Source organism: Carassius gibelio, chromosome A9 (genome assembly GCF_023724105.1).
Source record: "Carassius gibelio isolate Cgi1373 ecotype wild population from Czech Republic chromosome A9, carGib1.2-hapl.c, whole genome shotgun sequence".
In the NCBI taxonomy this organism is placed as follows: domain Eukaryota; kingdom Metazoa; phylum Chordata; class Actinopteri; order Cypriniformes; family Cyprinidae; genus Carassius; species Carassius gibelio.
This window is the reverse complement of record NC_068379.1, coordinates 29,834,695-29,842,344: the sequence shown is the minus strand read 5'-3', so window position 1 is coordinate 29,842,344 and position 7,650 is coordinate 29,834,695.

The window sequence follows — 7,650 nt, the reverse complement described above, 5'->3', positions numbered from 1 at the left end:
AAGTTATAGCCACAGGGAAATGTCGAGAGCTACAATTGTGATTTGTAAATAATACAATTTATTCATTTAGTTTTTTATTTGATTAAAGTTCTATTTTCACCCCTATAGTAGGTGCTTTTTTCCATCATCATATTTGAGGAAGGGGGACACCACAACAATACAATCCTGTTTAGGGCACCCATTTGGCCAGCAGCGGCCCTGAAGGTGTTGTTGATGAGGCTACACATGTGCACGTCAGCGCACTATGAGAGGATTTCACCATTTCATTTGATAAAACTATCGTCATTCATTCGTATCGTATACACAGACACAAACTGCAATGTCTTTACGACAATCTCTAAAAATAAAATTTCGGTATAACTTGAAGAAATACAAACAGAACTATAGTACTATTGCACAGTAGAGTCAAGTAGGCCTATTAGATAATAGAAATAGTTTATAAAAAAAACAAAAAAAAACACAGAAACTCAGTCTACAACTCACCAAAATAAAAGTTTGGTCTAACTCAAAGAAATGATGTAAGAAATTGCTTAGTAAAATATACTTAAAAAAAGATATACTAAAACATTATTTTAAAGGAATATCACACAAGTTTTCGTAGAAGTTTTAATTTAAGCTTGCCAAAACAATAACACCATATTTTTCAAAAACAATTTCTAAAAGTACATTTTTATTTGTGCCTATAATGCTTATTTATTTATTATTATTGTCAGCTAATAAAAGCTATGCTTCAGGGATATTCATATAACATCTAAGGCTAAATGTAGCTCTTGACTGGTTGAGTTAGACGGTGATGAACACTAAACAGTAGAAAATCAGTTGAGTCTCCCCATCTGTAAATGTCATTGGCTGTTAAAATCTTGTGTTTCTTATAATAAATTGACATATTGATAGCTTTAACCTTTTATAATGCTCTTAATTACATGTCGATGCATACTGCATGCATTAGTGAGTGTGGTGGTGCTTATGGGGTATGGTCACTTATTCCTTATATGAACTCTTTCAAATGCTAGACATTGATTGCATGAGATTAAGTTTGTAAATGGCAGCCTGTGTCCTTTTGTAGTGTGCACATATATTTATCATCAAACTGTGATAACTGTGACTAAATTCAGTATATATACGTCTGCCATATGTTGCCACCCCTCAAAAATTCCTGACCCCTTCTCGCCACCCCATCAATATTTTTCTAGATCCGCCTCTGGTCCATCCCCTACCAGCGCCGCGGCCAACGAGAGTGATGCGCCCGCTAGAGGAAGCCGCCGCCCCTCGCGCCCCGGACAGAAGAGGGGAGCGCGTGCGGCCGCCGGACTCCACTCCTTACCTGGACCCTTAGTCCATGAACACTGCCCAACCCACACGAATCCTGCAGCCCAACGAGGCACCAGATTCCCTGTTATTTTAGACAGTATTAGTATAATAATCATTAAAGTAAAGGACTTTTACAGTGTATGAGTTTCTAGTCAAAGATGTTGATTATACATTTTGCACATATTTGTTTGCAAATATATTATTTGGCATGTAGAATCTAGAAGTTCATGCTGCACCTCTGGCTTCTCTATTTTAAACTCAACACGTTTTCTTTGGAATACTGGTTACTGGCATGGGAAGAAACAATATTTTAAAAGAAAACGGCACAAAAACGAGCTATTAGATTTTGATAAAGGATTCTATATAGTGTTTTGTGATTGCTGTTTTGTTGCCTTACTTTAAAACATTAATTGCATTCTGTTTAATCAATGACAGAAATCTACAAAACATGTCACAAAGTTAGGATAACGTATATTCAGAGAACTTTATCCTTTGCATTGACAATAAAAGTGGAAATGTTTACATTTACTACATTTTAATTTAGTCATTTAGCAGATGCTTTTATCCAAAGCAACTTACAAATGACTTACACACAGATGATAGCTGACTTTCCCTTCAATCATAATCACATGCTGTTCATTACCCTCTGCCTTGTATCCTCATAACTGATAATCAGTTAGTGGGACTGACAAGCAGTCAAAAAACCCTTTAGCTAAAAGCTACAATAAGAATAGACTTGACACTTGCACTTCTCAACAATATTGGCTTAAGATGAAAACATGATGTTGTGAATTGTAAACAGTAATGTAAGAGGTATTTGTTAATTATTTTGTGGTGAATTTGGGAAATATGCTTATTTGAATTGAATACTAGTGTCAATAAAGAGTATTAATAAACATATTGTAATAGAACAAAGTAACAATGACATAAATATCATGCTTTAACTGATAACAGACTCATTAAAATTCCCTTGAAGATGCATGAAAGGAAAATTTGGATAAGTGGACCCACATCCTATGTTGTGTGGGTTCCATAAATAGAAGAACATGGATAGATTCAGTTGCTATGGTAATAATATAAGCTCAGAGTAGCCTAATTATTGATGTTTTAAAAGGCGTAGAAAGATGCCACTAGATGTCTCTGTTTGCTCACTGAGTCACTGTAAATTGGAAACTGTTCTGGCTTGACACCTGTGCAAAGATGAATCCTTTCCCTACACCTGTGGCCAGGAACCTTTTTTGACAAGAGCCTTTATTTATTTAATTTCTTTCTTTCAATTTTTGGTTTTCCACTATATATACAGTGGCATGCAAAAGTTTGGGAACCCCTTGTTGAATCTGTGAAAATGTGAATTGTTTTAACAAAATAACAGAGATCATACTAAATGCATATTATATTTTTTTTAGTAGGATGTCCTGAGTAAGATATTTTTAATAAAATGTAACCCAATTCCACGGCAAAACCAGGGGAATGTTAACGAATATTTAGAACTTTAGAAATATTTGACGTCACGGAGACTGGTTGCGTGATTTTGACTGCTTGTCCGTGTTCGAGTCGGAGCGATGAAATAGGCATTCAGTTCTATTTCGCACAAATTCGCAGCTTATTGCATATTAATATTTCCTTTTAATATACTTTAACATACTTTCTCTCATTCATCCATGTTTATTTATTAATAACTTCAGTCAGCCCTCCCACTGAAAGCTGCACTGATTATCATGGGTAAATAGGACACATTTTGATGTTTCGAAATGTCTCTTTTCCCAAGTTTTAATACAAGGATACCTTTTTTTTTTGCAATTTTTTTTTTTTTTTTTTTTGCAATTTTTTCAGTGCTGTTCTAAAAAAACATTTATTTTCATAATTACCGCAAACAAGCTGATCAAAATCTTTGGGCATATGCCGCGCCTGGACATATTTGGAAACTTTTCAATTCGACCGGAGAATTTTCCGTCACGAGTCATGACACTGCAGTTGTATTTCAGAAGTCAGCTTTGAACAGGTTGTTTGGCCACTGGTGCATTTGATAAATACAATTTGTTGGCTTGAATGATTTGGCGAAATAAAGTTGTTGGTCAATTAAAGCTGTTGCGGCTGAATGGGATCGCGGTGAAATGTTGTGCGGTCACCGCAGTCTTGAGACGGTTGTCGCTGGATTACACAATGATCTTTACTGCGGTTGCGGTAATGAGAGATGCGCAGTAATTGTGCTGCTGTCATGTAATTACTGCATGTCACCCCTGGGGGTATCTATCTATCTATCTATCTATCTATCTATCTATCTATCTATCTATCTATCTATCTATCTATCTATCTATCTATCTATCTATCTATCTATCTATCTATCTATCTATCTTTTGTAGTTATTGTAAGTTTCTCAGTAAAATTTGAAGGAAGTTTGAAACACTCACCAATAACAACAGACTAAATGCAGTCAACAGAGGGCGCGCTCGAGCCTCTGTCTGACAGGATCCTGGCCACTTCAAATGGCCATAAAAGCACATCAGGCACGTCCTGATATTGCTGAGTTAGATGTGTTCCTAGGTCAACATATTTTGTTGACCCTGGAACAACATTTTACTCAAAAAATGTAGTCTTGACCAATTTCCTCACACCTAACATCTAACAACAAAGATGTTGTCCCAGGAACATGTCTCACTTGGAAAAATCAGGTTCTGCAGCACATCAGTAGCACATTTTAGTGTATTTTCAGTCAGCTGTGAATTAACATGCTAATTGATAGCAAAGAGAATTTATTCATTACATAACTGGAATTTGAGAATGCAATTTCTATACATAGGCCTGCTACAGCGGCTGTAGTAACGCATTCAAAAGGGTCAATCTCATTTTTGATAGACAAGCGGAAGCCCCACCTTACAGGTTAATGAGTCCAAAACAACAAAAAACTACAACAACAAAAAAAGCCAGCTCGGTTAAAAGAATCACATTTTTATAGTTTATCTGCCTGTTTTTTTTTTTTTGTTTTTTTGTTTATTAATTCCATTTCTACTTAACATTTTATTAACAGTCTTGTTTTATTTATAAGAATCTAAAATTGGCACTGAGTGGAAAATCTCTACACTTGGTTGTTATCCAGATGAATACCAAGAATTGACTTACCTTATGTTGTGTATGCTGATGACAAATCATTTGTTTTTAACACTTTTATTTAATAATGTTGAATAGAATGTAAACTACAGCCTTTATGACTTCAGACAAAATTTCTGCACTTTCCAGCATGCCCATGAGGCTCACTAATCTAATTTACACAAATAAATGGAAAATTTGCAAACAAGTCTGAATGAAATCAATTCATCCTTGTACATAGATGGTCTGATGGGACTTTAAGATGAAATGTTATGTAATTTTGTTGGTTGGCACTAAATTATAGGTCATTTTATAATGAAAACCATTGATCAGTCTTACCAAGCAAAAATAATTACATTAAAGACTTAATGACAAGAAGCAAGCTATTGTGAGTAATTTCATTTATTCTGCATGAGAAATGACTTGATTTATGAGGAATGTATTAACTCACATGCATAAAAGTGTGGGGAAAGTTGGAAATGGTCAGTATTGGAACACTAGCTGGTTTGTAGCATTGGAAAAAACTTGATTCACATGAGACCCATCAAGAAAATACATTTTATAAACACATTTACGCCATCTTTATTGCTGTGAAGTATACAGTTATGGTGTGATCTGAAGCAGAGCTGACTGATGTTTATTAGTAAAGAGCCCTTGTGAAAATGTTAAAGTGTCTTGCTTCAGTAAGTGACAGTGAGCTTGATTTACACTAACAGCCTTATAGTCAGTGTACTTTAGTTAGTTAACATGCTGGCACACAAGGATTTCAAGAGTGCTTATCAGAGAAAAGCTGAATACAGACAATTTCAAGTTGTGTGCTTTTGTGAGCAAAGGGGAATTGTTAGAATGAAATCAGCTTATGAAATTAATTCTTTTATGGAAGTAGCATTATGTCACAAAAGTGTGGACTCTGAGAGAAAGACTGCGAGGGTTTAGGGGACAGTAATACAGATGATGTTCCTGAGAAAAAGTCCTTAGTCTTCTCACATGTGTGTGTGTGTTTACCTTTGCTTCGATACCAACATAATATAATGATACTTAATATACAATTTTAAAAAGTTAAAAGACAGTAAAATTGCAGTCGCCTGTCAATGACGTTAGTTACCACCCTTACTGACCTAGAAACCACATGACAACAGTGTCGTGGACAAATGCGGAATTAGCTTCGCGACACACTTCAACTAGAAAGAGATGTGTCGCTTGTGTTTTACTCAACAGGTGAGTTGCTTTGATTCGTATCTTTACAGAAAACGTATGCTATTATAACAATCAACAGGATTAGTATTATGGGGCATATACAACAAACACGGGGCATCGCGACTCTAGACCCATGCGAGGACGCATCTGATCCATAGTCTGATCCATAGTCTGATCCATAGTCTGATCCATTGTCTGATCGTGTCTTTGCATTGACTCTGTATGTAACGTTGATCTACTCGCAATTTACTCGCGCAAATTGTTGAACTTGCGTTAAATCCATGATTTAACGTTCCTTCTGATTGATGGCCATCAGCGGTTGGGTAGAAGACAACAAATCCCATCATTCCATGCTCCTTCTTAGCGTCATCAAACAACGCAATTATTTTGGTAGTGCGCCCTCTAGGTGGCAGGTCCTACAACCTGTACCTTTAAGTGAAAAAGAACGCCATCTCAAAATTTAAATTTACATTTCTCTGTGTGACAGTTCACATTTGTAGTTTTTCACTGTTTATATATTTTTTTTTTATTATTAGTTATGCTTACTGTATGCTTTCTGTATGTCAATAATTGACTCATTGTGTCCGCTTTTGCACCTGGAAGGATATTAAAAGACACATCTGATACTAAAATGATATTTAAAGGCATAAAATTACCTCTGAATAATAACATTTACCAAATATGTCAAAGAAGGTCACAGGAGATTGCAAATACCTCCCTCGCTGGTTTCTGTTGAAGACAAATCATTTCAGTTCTTAATGAAATTCTGAGCAAACAGTGAGAATTAGCTGCCCTTCTATTTGAGGAGTGACAAAACTGCACTTTTTTTTTTTACAGATTCAGCCTCCATGGTACAATGTGGTCTCCATGCAAAGATCTCTATGGCTGATTTATACTTGACACAAATGGAGTCTCAGTCCAGTTTAAACACAAGAGACCAAAGCATGAGCTGGACACACACTAGCTGCTCAGATAGACTCCCACTGTCACTCAAAAGGATTTACAATCAGCCGGCATTAGTGGCCACGTATTATATTACATTAGTTCGCTGCCAGCAGTTCTTTTATGTATTTTCGGATAAGGCTGGAGTGAACAGGCCGCTGAAGCCAGCGATATCCTCTGACAAAAATTCCTGTTCTTTTTTTTACCCTGATTACAGAACCTACATAGACACAAGTATAGTACATGTAACTACGCAAGCATCTAACACAATCTATCCTACACTTTCATAATCTTGTTTACCAAGATTTGGTTACAGCTCAACCTGGACCCAACGACTTTGACACAAAACACTCTTTGAAAATGAGAAAATGTCACAAATAATTGGGACACTTAAAATGATCTGGCTGCTGCATCAAAAGCGCTGTATGGGTCAATGGAGAACATCATGTAAATTCTGTTTAACGTCTTTATCTAACAAGCAAATATGTTTTTGGATGTAGGTCTTTACTGTAGATGAAACATCTGGAGAATCTTTAATCCTTTCAGCAAACCCTCTTTTTGGATCAGCAGCAGCTCTACCTTTCTGTAGTCAGAATAAAAAAGCTAAAAAGGCAAAAAGCTATTGTAGAATTGATGAGATGGGAACCTACCAATCACCTGCTCCACACAGAGCCAAGGATTCATCTGTGCACTTTCCCGGGGCATCAAAGTTACAGCACAGAATAAACCACCAAATACATTACCGACAAAGTCAATGACAGAAATTAATATTTACACTCCAGAATTGATTTTCAGGGCTTTTATGTAGGAATTATCTTTGTGAACAATTATATAAAACTGAATGAACTTAACCCTATAAAGCAAATTTGTAACGCCTCTAAATGATCAACATGATCAAAACGTTGCAGATACACTCTTGTGCACAATCGACTACATGCATTATACCGTCTGATTGATAGTTTATACTTTTTTGTCTATTTAATGTAATTGTAAATACATCCTCCTTCAGGTCATGGTACATGTGTTTTTTTGCTGTGAAATCTTTACACTCTTATTTTAAGTAAATGTAAGAATTAAGTATATATTTAATAATATTTCAACACTAACACTTAC